Genomic DNA, 12,689 nt, shown 5'->3' with positions numbered 1-12,689 from the left:
CAAATGGTTTGCCAGAACAACTTTGAAGCCATCAAATAGTCATTTCCCATGGCCTCTCCAAACTCCTCCCATACCTGAGCTTATTGCTACAGCCATCGTGGCAACCCGGTACCTCTCAATCGAATCCGGAGACCTATACTTGAGCATCGCTCGGAAGGCCTCCTTCTTCGACTTCACAGCTTCCCTCACCGCCGGTGTCCACCAGCGGGTCCTAGGGTTGCCACCTTGACAGACACCAACCACCTTCATGCCACAATTTGTTGTGGCCACCTCCACAACTGAGGTCTTGAACAAGGTCCATTCAGACTCAATGTTCTTTACCTCACTCGCGATACAGGATACATTTTTATGGAGTTATTATTTTTACAAAACACAGGGACAGAGGCATCAACTATAAATATATGTGCTGTCCTGCCCCTTGAAGAATGTGGAGGATACAAAATTAAAACATTAATACATACAGACATGTATTTAATTAGTGAATTAATTCAAACACTTTTTTGTTATGAGTATTCAGAAATGTAGAGCAATGATATCAATGGCAGGGCAATAAAAACATATGGCCTTTTCAGAGTCTTATTCTCATTCTCAACAACTTTGGGATGAATTAGAATGACAAATCAAGAAGCACCAGCAGAGAGCAACAGTCAAAAAGGCCAAAGGAGGGCCTACACCCTATTAAATACATTGTGAACAGCTGTCATTTGAATTTGTGTGTTTTTTGGAATGCTTGTGTATAACATTGTATATTATAAAGGTTTAAGAAAAATGTGAAACACTGCTCTTCTGCAAACATTATTATTATTTTTTTTCTAAACAAAGTTTTTTTCCTTCTCTGATTGCTTACCTGTTGTTTTCCACAGATCGAGGATGATTACACCCTGGAAATGATCACCTACATATTTTTGAGCATAGCCCTCATTTGTCTCTGCCTCACAATCCTTACATTTGTATTGTGCGTTTCAGTCCATAAAGGAAATACTGCCCTTCACTTGCATTTGAGCCTTTGTCTCTTTATGGCGAACCTTCTCTTTTTAGTTGGAGTTGGAGTATCTAAAACAGAAAACAAGGCAAGTGACATCTTTATGATATAATCAATATGTTAAGGAAACACATCTGCATTAACCATTCAAGATTTACTGATTTTTACAGGATTCAAATATATTTTAATAGTTTCTGTGTTGTAAATTACTGAACAGAATGCTGCCAGAAACGTTTTCTGAATGCAGTTTTAATGGCATTTATATCAGCTTTACATTCTCAGAAATATTATATAAATTATTTTTAAGTATACTTTAGATATGAAACAATTGAATTTTAGAACATAAGAACATACGAAAGTTTACAAACGAGAGGGGGCCATTAGACCCATTGTGCTTGTTTGCTGTCCATTAAATTCTAAGTGATCCAAGGATCCTATCCAGTCTATTTTTAAAAGTTCCCTCAGTCTCTCAGTAGGACATTCCCTTCAGACCTGGAATAAGTCTGGTTGCTCTCCTCTGAACTGCCTCTAGAGCAGCGATTTCCTTCTTGAAGTGTGGAGCCCAGAACTGCACACAGTATCCAGATGAGCTCTAACTAGCGCATTGTACAGTCTTAACATCACTTCCCTTGTTTTAAATTCTACACTTTTGACAATATACCCTAGCATTCTGTTTGCCTTTTTTATTGCTTCCCCACATTGTTTGGATGTAGAAAGTGAGGAGTCCACATAGACTCCTAGATCTTTCTCATGTGTTACTTCTAGATCTGCACCTCCCATAGTGTAATTCTATTGGACATTTTTGTTACCTGCATGTATTACCTTGCACTTGTCCACATTGAATTTCATTTGCCAGGTGTCGGCCCACAACTGTCGGTCCCTTTGAATAGCCTGTTCTAAGTTTGCTAACTTTCCCAGAGTCCAGATCATTAATATAGATTAGAAAAAGCAAAGGCCCTAGTACTGATCCCTGTGGAACTCCACTAACAACCTCACTCCAGTTAGAAGCAACTCCTGTAATCGACACCCTCTGTTTCCTATACATCAACCAGTTCATAATCCATCTACTTACATTACCCTGAATGCCTACAGCTTCCAATTTGAGGATCAGTCTTTGGTGTGGAACCTTATCAAAAGCTTTTTGGAAATCTAAGTATATCATATCATATGCTTTCACCTGATCTACAGCTGCAGTTGCATGTTCAAAAATTTGTAATAAATTAGTAAGACATGATCTGCCTCATCTAAACCCATGTTGACTATCTCCAAGAATATGGTTTTCATTAAGATGCTCCTCAATTTTCTGTCTAATATTTTTTTCCAACATTTTACAAGTGATGCAGGTGAGACTGATTGGTCTGTAATTTCCTTGCTCAGTTTTGTCCCCTTTCTTGTGGATTGGTATGATATTTGCTGTCTTCCAGTCAGTTGGCACATCCCCTGTTCTAAGTGTCATTTGGAATATTTGAGTTAGTGGCCTATAAATAATTTCCCTCATTTCTTTAAATACTGTTGGAAATATCCCATCTGGCCCATGTGATTTGTTGGTTTTTAATTCTGTTAGTCCCTTTAGTACCTCCTCCTCATTTATCCTGATCTCTCTTAGGATTTGACTGGACTGATTGTTAACCTGTGGCATGTCATGTGTTTTTTCTTTTGTAAAAACCTCTGTGAAATACTCATTTAGAACATTTGCCACATCTTGTTCGTTTTCCAAGATACCTCAATTTTTGCCCTTTATCTGTTTCACTTCCTCCTTTATTGACTGCTTGCTGTTGTAATATTGAAAAAAGCTCGTTGCATTAGTTTTAGCTCCAAGAGCTATGTTTCTTTCTATTTCCTTCTTTGCTTTCCTGATCCCTTTCTTAAAATCTTTTTACAACTCAACATATTCTATGTATTTTGTTTAATCTCCATCCCTTTTGTAGAGGCTATTTAACATTTTCTTCCTCTTTATATTTATTTGCATACCTCTATTAAACCATTTTGGCCAGTGTTTTTTGGAGTTTTGATACAAATTGCTCCTGAGTCTCAAGTAGTATATTCTTAAAATATACCCATCCATTTTCAACTGACTCTGTATCCAATGTGCTCCAGTCTACCTCTTCTAAGTGCCGCCTCATACCTTTAAGATTTGTTTTTCTAAAATTGTAGAACATTGTTTTAGACTTGGACCTTGTTTTTTGAAAGAATGCCTCAAAGCTAACCATATTGTGATCACAATTTGCCATTGGTTCTCTAACTAGTGTCCCCCTGACTCTATCTTGGTCATTTGAAAATATCAAGTCAATGCATGCACTCTCCCTGATTGGTTCCCTGACAAATTGAGTTAGAAAGCAGTCATTTACCATCTCAACCATTTATATTTCTTCTTCTTTAATCCCCACTGGGCTTTCCCAGTCTAAGTTTGGGAAATTGAAATCCCCCATTATAACAGTCACATCCTTGCTACATGCAGTCCTGATTACACTGTACAATGCAGCATCTTTCTGAATATCTGAGTTCGGTGGCCTGTAACACACTCCTACCACTAATCCTCCAGATCTCTTGTTCAAAAGTTTCACCCACAAAGATTCTGTTCCGTTTCTGGGATCTAATACAAGTTCTTCTGCCTCAATGTCATTTTTCACATATAATGCTACCCCACCCCCTCTTCGATTTTGCCTGTCTCTCCTAAACTGTGTGTATCCTTCCAACTTGTATTCATCCCCATCATTTTCTGTAAGCTGTTTCTGTCACTCCTACAACATCGTAGTCACACGCCAGCACTGTGGCTTCCAAGTCTAACATCTTGTTCCTTATACTCCTTTTACAAGATTTTAAATGCTTGAGTGAATATATCTCAACACTGAGCCATGGTGTCGTTAAAGGTAATTGGTAAATGGTAATAATTCTGAAATCCTGCCAGAAAAGAAGACTTCTGTAAAGATTTTGTCAAATTATATGTTAAATGTGGACCAAGCATTCAGACAGATCTTCTCCTTAGGTTTAGACACCTTCTGGTTATTTGCGACTCCCTTGCTTTAAAAACTTACAGTATATATATTTTTTACAGTACTACCCTGAAATTGTTGTCTTCATTCAGAACACCCTGTGGAACATTTTGTAGTATTTCACAAATCATTCAAATATTTTGTTCTGTTTGTTTTAATACAAAATGTAAATGCTTTTTTCAATCATTGTGTTATTCTTATGTATTTATTTATTTATTGGGGTGGGGTTATTCCACATATTAAAGTAGCTTACAGTACTTGTTGAAGAATGTAGATGTGTGATTTTTAAACTATTTTCCACATTTATGGATGACTTCACCGGTCTGTCTTTAAATATTTTAAAATATGTTCTAATAATCGATAATTATTAAATCTATAATTTAATGTAGTAAACACTTTATATTCATATATAAAGAAACCTTAACCTAACAACTAGACATGGAATATTCTGCAAAAGACAGAATAAGATCAAAGTTGCTCTATCTAGGGGTGAGAGTGGAGAAAGTGCAGGCTCTGAAGGAGGGGAGGTGAAGAGGGGTGCAGCAAGTCTTCAGTGAAGAGGAGACCTGGGGACCTGGAGGCGATGTCAAAGAGATATAAAAGATGTTTGACAAAGTATATTGCTGTGCCAGAGAAAAATCTGTAATATGTTTGTGAATCCCCTCTTGATCTGTACTCTCTCTTATTATAGGTAGTCTGTTCGGTCATAGCAGGAGTCCTCCACTACCTCTTCCTCGCTACCTTTGTGTGGATGTGGCTGGAGGGAGTGCACCTGCTTCTGTTAATAAAGAACCTGAGAGTGGTTAAGTACAGCAGCAGAAACCAAGTGTGCACCCTTCACCTGCTTCTAGTGGGATATGGCATTCCTGCTGTCATTGTGGCCATCTCTGCTGGAGTGTACTCAGAGGGGTATGGAACAGCAAAAAGGTGCGTCTGCCACATATGTACTTCAACAGAATCATGTTTTTTAGTGTATTATCCACTGTTTGCCTAGGCAAGTGACACAAATTACTAGAATGTATTGTTCACAATGTTTGCTTCAATTATTTAATGTTATTTTACAGATATTGTATGAACCATACTTTGTCTGTTAAAATTATAACCTCTTCTAGCCCATTCCCCAGCCCTAAACAACTGCAATTCAAGCCATTTTGTTATGTTTGGTAGCCTGCAAAGCACAGATATTTAATTATTCATTTTCAAATTTGCATACAACTTACTAATTCACAAAGCAAGCTGAAGTAGGCTACATTGAGATACATGCAGTCGTGCTCTAGTAGGTACATTTGATCATTAATGAGTATTATATTGGACAACGTATCTGACAATGTAAAGTTATTAATTATACTTAATTATGTATTTGTTTTAAAGGACTGCAATCCTTTACCTGATTGCATTTCAAACACTTTAAGCAGGTGTATTTGAACAATCCCTAAACAAGTTTTATGTCTGTATTTGTGTCCATAAGCTTTGTTCTTGCCGTGTATTGATTTCGCTTCTAATAGTTATCAGTAGAGGTGTAATAAGTATTCGAAAGTCATACTTGAGTAAAAGTAAAAATATTCTATTAAAAACTTACTCCTGTAAAAGTAAAAAGTCTCCCATTTAAACAGTACAAAAAGTTAAAAAGTAGCTACTTTTAAGAGTATTCAAGTGCCAAAAGTAAATGTACATTGTGATTTTAGTAATAAAGAGAAAGTGTTTGTGTGTGAGCCTTATGGGGGCACACAAGAGATTCATTTGATGTTTTAATCCAACATTTTATTTTCCATAAATTATCAAGGTATTTTTACGGTTCCTCAATTTTATCTTGAAGAAAACAAAGTCTGACAAAAAGAAGTGTTATTAGGCTCATATCTAGATATTACTTTCATGTGTATTCAGTATTAGGCTAACACTGAAGGATTTATATAAATAATTTGGAGTTTTCTTAGCAAACTCACTGTTCACACACACACACACACACACACACACACACACATTCATGGGCTGTGATTTGATTATTATGGCCCCAGACACAAAATATTATTATACAGCCTCTTATGAAAATATATTATTATTTTAGTGTTGCTGCATATTCACTAGAAGTCACATCCAGGTTTATAACCTGTTTACATTGGACAATTTACATGTATAAATTATTTGAAATTAATCTATGCAATGCAAAGGTTTGAAAGATAATAATTTACCGTCTCTTGGAGAGCCTGAGAAAAAATCAAAGGAAAGTATAATTGAAATACTGATAGGTTTATATGAGCTATTATTGACAAAAGGAAATGCTGTTCTGTCAGCCTTTAACCCTATGTTGGAAATAGGAATATGGAAAAGCAATTTGAATATAATAGTATCCATTTATTTAGCTACATATGACATGATAATAAATTGTGGAAACTGGGAGCAATTAAATAGGTTGGCAAACCAAATGGGACCATTGGGAATTAATTCCCATGGACACAACAGTGTACACCAGAGGGCAGTTTAGTGTTGTTGTTATTGTCTTTGTTTTTGTTATTTAGCAGAGGCCTTTTTCCAAAACATGGCTTATCCAACACTAACAGGTGGCATTTACATATCTTTAAAAAGTGAAGAATATGGCAAACTCTCTTGTACATGACAGTTCCTCACTACTGTTTACATGAGTTTATGTTAGAGAGAGAAATTGCCTTTTCAAATGCAAGCAACCTCATAACTCTGTGAGTGACAGTAGATGGAATAAGATTAAGAAGTTAATTTGTGTCCATGGTAGCTTACCTGTTTGAAAGGTATGCTACACAGTTGAATTAAAATGTTCATTGCTGAAACGAGCAATTTCACGACACTCCTGGCCCATGTAGGAAAATAATGCTATGTTTAATAATTGTCTCTGTTTTTCAGTTGCTGGCTGTCCCATGAGAGAAAGTTTATTTGGAGTTTCCTTGGACCCGTTTGCATTATAATTGTTGTAAGTACATTCTGCTCCATGGTTATTAGCTTGTCATTAAGCTGTAGCTTCATTGGTTTTATTCTAGAATATAAATCCTACATTTCCTTCTGATAATTGAAGAAAAAAGTGTAATTGAAAGAGAACATAGTCCTTGGCCAGTCCATATCTCCCTGGCATTCAATCATTTTAGGATAACAAACATACTGATTTGTGAAACCTCCCATTTCTTTGCACAAATTCTGACAAATCTCCATAAAGGTTTGAGTTTTTCCCAAAACTGTGCAAATGGGCAGAAAACGTTATGTATATTTAGCCATTAATATGGAAGGGCAAAGATTAGCAGAATAATTACCTGAGAAAATGATTAGATTTAGTAAGAAGTCAACTTGGTTTATTTCAGATTTGGGCGTTTCATGTGATGCTTTTCTGCTTATAATATAGGCAGTATAAAGAATTCAAGACCAAAACCAAAATCAAGAAAAATCACCTAAGAATAAACCTAGAATAAAACATGTTATGTCACCAAGAGTGCATTTAAATTTTACACACTAAGATATATTCGCAAAATGAGAAACTAATCAAAGACAAATGTTTTTTTACAGGTGAACATCATAGTCTTTGCTTTGATTCTGTATGGTCTGAGATCACAGATTGGTAATCTCAACACGGATCTTTCTAAACTAAAAGACAATAGGTAAGAAAGATAGTCACTTCATGATCACTATGTTTTGTATAGTGAGTAAAGATTTCCTATTATTCCCATTTGACTAACATACATTGTCACCATTTTAAAGTAGTTAAATATTAATTATTTTACATATATTATTGTTTTTAGATTGCTCACATTCAAAGCCATTTCTCACTTCTTCATAATGGGCTGCAGCTGGATCTTAGGTTTCTTTCAAACGATCAGATTCTTCAGTTATGCCTTTGTCATCGTCAACTCTCTTCAGGGCCCTTTTATCTTCCTTGTACATTGTGTACTGAACAAACAGGTAATTATAAAATCTTACAATCAGCTCTGCAAAGGATTAGATAATATGACAGTCTTTTTTTTCCTAAACAGAATAGCTCAATAATCTTAATCTGTTTTAAGAGTTTATGTCCGTGTAAAATATGTTGCATTCCCAGGCTCTGAAGTCTGAACTGTAATGGTTTCACCTTGTGCTTCTGAGCTGGGTTACATCAATGCCGCTAATAAATGTTACTTCTCATGTTAAGTCCTCTCCTGCTTCAATAACTATTGCTTTAGGATGAGTAATTAGCAGTAGTATGTATATATTGTAGTATGTATATATAGTATGTATGTATATATAATGTAATTATATTGTAATTGCAAACAATATTCGTTTTCTCTATAATAAAAATATAATTGCACCGAACTTTAAAAAAATAATAATTGTAAAGTGTACTTTCCATTGCAGACAATTGTTTCCTGATATATTATTACCTTTTAAAAAATATGATTAAAAGATGATTTAGCAAAGTAAATGCGTTAGTATTTAAAAATATATGTAAATATTAAAACAAAACAACAAAAACAATGTTGTATATTGTAGTTTCATATCCAGTTAGAATGTTATTTTTTTCCTGTGATAATTAAGTAGCAGTTCAAAACACCCACCCTTTAGTATGTTATAGACATTTGCAGAGAAAACCATATAAAGCAGCTCCTTGCACATTCATCATCCAGATCTGACAAAGGACACATTTCATAAGGAGATTGTCCAATGAAACCATTCCTTAGACATGCATTAATTATAGGTGTTTTGATTGATTTCTACACTGTAGGCTGTAACACTGATACCTAAAGGTCTGTCAAATGAAACTACAGTAATTTAATACATATAGTTGTATGATGCACTAATGTTATCTGCATTATTAAGTACACATATTTGTTATTGGTCACCAATATACTAAAATGCTCAATTCAATTCAATCCGATTGATTTTTTTCATCCCCAGATAAGAGCAGAATACAGAAGACTTTTCAGACTCATGCACAAACAGAAGGAGAAACACGAATCATCTGCAATTACCATGGGAACTTTATCTGTAAGTGAGATCCTTCAGTATGGATTGCACACCTAACATCTCAAAACATGATTTGACTGTGACCCTACATCTTGACAGCACTTAGCTTTCACCATCCAGGATGTAGGAAGTCACTTACTGTACTTGTCTAAATTGGAATTTGTAAAATGTATTATTTTGAATTACTGTTTTAACTAAATTGAATTTGTAATGATTCTTCACTGTATTTTTGCACTTTGTTTGCACTTATGTTGTAAGTCACCCTGGATAAGGGCATCTGCCAAAAAAAATAATAATAATAATAATAAAAAGAAAATAATAATAATAATAATAAAAAATTTCTGAGTATTCAATTCATTCAAAATGCATGTAAGAATAATACTTTTTGTAAATTTTATTATCTTAACAAATACATATTGGCATAGGTGGATTGACCATCTGGCAGGACCATTTTTCATTTAGGTGGGCGAAGTTCAAAGTTGACAAATGTTTTTGCACTATTTCTCTGTCATAACATTAATTTGGCTGATCTGTGTATTATGATCCACTGGGCATCTATTAGACATGTATTTAGTGATCTTCTTTGTCTAATATATGTGTTTATTCAATCACAACTAGGATACTGCTGGGCCCAGCACAGCCAGTGTGGTCCCCTGCTCTTCTGATCACAGTGATGCTTGTCTTACCAGAGACAGAGAGGTGAGTGCAGTAGAGGTACACAGAAAACAGAGGTACACAGATGTGCTGCCAGGTCCTTATTATGTTGGCTCTATACAGTGCATCCAGAAAGTATTCACAGCGCTTCACTTTTTCCACATTTTGTTATGTTACAGCCTTATTCCAAAATTGATTACATTCATTATTGTCCTCAAAATTCTACAAACAATACCCCATAATGACAACATGAAAGAAGTTTGTTTGAAATCTTTGCAAATTTATTAAAAATAAAAAATAAAAAAGCACATGTACATAAGTATTCACAGCCTTTGTTCAATACTTTGTTGAAGCACCTTTGGCACCAATTACAGTCCTTTTGAGTATGATGCTACAAGCTTGGCACAACTATTTTTGGACAGTTTCTCCCATTCTTCTTTGCAGGACCTCTCAAGCTCCATCAGGTTGGATGGGGAGCATCGGTGCACAGCCATTTTCAGATCTCTCCAGAGATGTTCAATCGGGTTCAAGTCTGGGCTCTGGCTGGGCCACTCAAGGACATTCACAGAGTTGTCCTGTCCTTGTCCTCCTTTGTTATCTTGGCTGTGTGCTTAGGGTTGTTGTCCTGTTGGAAGATTAACCTTTACCCCAGTCTGAGGTCCAGAGCGCTCTGGAGCAGGTTTTCATGAAGGATGTCTCTGTACATTGCTGCATTCATCTTTCCCTCGATCCTGACTAGTCTCCCAGTTCCTGCCGCTGAAAAACATCCCCACAGCATGATGCTGCCACCACCATGCTTCACTGTAGGGATGGTATTGGCCAGGTGATTAGTGGTGCCTGGTTTCCTCCAGACATGATGCTTGCCATTCAGGCCAAAGAGTTAAATCTTTGTTTCATCAGACCAGAGAACTGGAAGCCTCATGGTCTCAGAGTCCTTCAGGTGCCTTTTGGCAAACTCCAGACGGGCTGTCATGTGCCATTTACTGAGGAGTGGCTTCCGTCTGGCCACTTTACCATACAGGCCTGATTGGTGGAGTGCTGCAGAGATGGTTGTTCTTCTGGAAGGTTCTCCTCTCTCCACAGAGACATGCTGGAGCTCTGTCAGAGTGACCATCTGGTTCTTGGTCACCTCCCTGACTAAGGGCCTTCTCCCTCGATCACTCAGTTTGGCCAGGCGGCCAGCTCTAGGAAGAGTCCTAGTGGTTCCAAACTTCTTCCATTTGCGAATGATGGAGGCCACTGTGCTCATTGGGACCTTCAATGCTGCAGAATTTTTTCTGTACCCTTCCCCAGATCTGTGCCTCGATACAATCCTGTCTCGGAGGTCTACAGACAATTTGCAAAGATTTCCAACAAACTTCTTTCACGTTGTCATTATGGGGTATTGTTTGTAGAATTTTGAGGAATTTAATCAATTTTGGAATAAGGCTGTAACATAACAAAATGTGGAAAAAGTGAAGCGCTGTGAATACTTTCTGGATGCACTGTATGTAATAGTAATGAACACTTAGGGTAGGGAGAACTCAAATGCTGGAACAGGCAGCACAGGGAGGCAAGGCAAGGCACCTATAGTGGTGAGTTATATCTCGAGTTGTTGTATTTGTAATATTTGTCTTAAACATGTTCTAAAAGTGCTGATCAGAAAAGAGGATTATTTATCAAAAGTCAAATTAAAAGCTGGGAAACTCCCATGTTTGTCACATTACAATTTGAGTACAAGAAACCCATAGAGCCCAAATTGAGATTCTTCACTGAGTTGTTTTGTGCTTTAAATTTATATGATCATTATTTCATTGTTATTTTTAATTTTTTTAGGATGGATCTACTTCACAAATGCCCTGAAAACAAAACTGACAAAAACTGATGGATTTGGATATATTACTTTAAGATACTGTTGAAGATTTAGCTTTGCATTATGATAAATATATTCTGAGCTTGTATATGTTTTGTTTGATTTTATACATCTATTCAGATACAGGGAGTTTCAGTCAAATACTGAAAAAACATATTTATGTAACCTAGTACACATCTTTTAAGCAGTTACATTTGTTAATAGAGAATTGGGATCTAGAAGAAAAGGGGGGAAATTGCTGTTTTAAACCGAGAACTGTTGTATACTTTTGTTTTTTAAGAGTATTTTTGAGATATTGACTGCTTTATGTGTACCGTGCATTAATAAAGTTTGTGACTGGCATTATTATATGTCTGGATCTTATTTACAACAATGAATATATATATATATATATATATGAAGCCTTTTCCAGGTTGACTCAATTAAACAATTCAACTGTATTATACACTTACAGTATATACACTGTATTTAACTGACCTGCCACACAATGGGGGAAAGCAGAAAAAATAGATATACACAGCTTAGAATTGTGTTGTATGCAATTTTATTAAAACTTTTGTACAAAAGACTTTTGCATCTATACATTTATTAAAAACACACAGAATTGAAGAAATACAAAATAACAAATTTTATTAAAGCCACAATTAAACTATGTTCCCATTCATCTTCATCTCTTTCTCTTTGAAGTTCAGAATTAATAGTTACAAACACATAGGGCTAGATATTCGTAGGGTTTGTGCACTGCGCAGAGGGGTTTGCATGGCACACATGGCTATGATGCAAAAATTTGCATTATTTGCCATGTTCAAAACCCAATTTTGCACATTGCAGTCCATTCTGCACCATTCACCCTTTAATTGTATGCAAGGTGCAAAATGGGTGGAGTGGCTGAAATTATGCGTGATTCCTGCTAGTTTCGTAGCTGTGCACCGCACAAAAACAGATCTGCGACATTCCAGTGCACATTCAACAATGGGGCTGTCTGTTTATATTCATGGTTTTATGTGTGTTGTACCAGAACAAGTTCCTAACAGTTTTTAATTTTTTTCTTGACAGAATGACAATACATACATACATGCATACATAAATACATACATATGAAACATAGTTGGTAGTGAAGAGCCAATATTAATGTTTAATATAAGCTCTATGTTTTATATTGATAATAAGGAGGAGGGTGAGGGGAGGCAAAGAGGGAGAAGAAGGTGGAGTAGAGTTTGCAGGGGTTGTTGACGGTGGATTCAAAGAGTGA

At 36.0% G+C, this 12,689-nt stretch overlaps 1 long non-coding RNA gene across 1 annotated transcript; it reads left to right on the top strand.

The window, feature by feature from the left end:
• Positions 1 to 6,830: 6,830 nt before the first annotated feature.
• LOC136752646 (uncharacterized) lies at positions 6,831 to 11,779 on the top strand. Its single transcript, XR_010817325.1, has 6 exons — positions 6,831 to 6,916; positions 7,501 to 7,592; positions 7,734 to 7,893; positions 8,863 to 8,952; positions 9,550 to 9,630; positions 11,401 to 11,779. It is a non-coding gene; the product is annotated as an uncharacterized LOC136752646 (long non-coding RNA).
• Positions 11,780 to 12,689: the final 910 nt, after the last annotated feature.

This window comes from Amia ocellicauda, chromosome 7 (genome assembly GCF_036373705.1).
Source record: "Amia ocellicauda isolate fAmiCal2 chromosome 7, fAmiCal2.hap1, whole genome shotgun sequence".
Classification (NCBI taxonomy): domain Eukaryota; kingdom Metazoa; phylum Chordata; class Actinopteri; order Amiiformes; family Amiidae; genus Amia; species Amia ocellicauda.
Note: the sequence above shows the minus strand (reverse complement) of the source record. Positions and strands in the feature narration are given on the sequence as shown.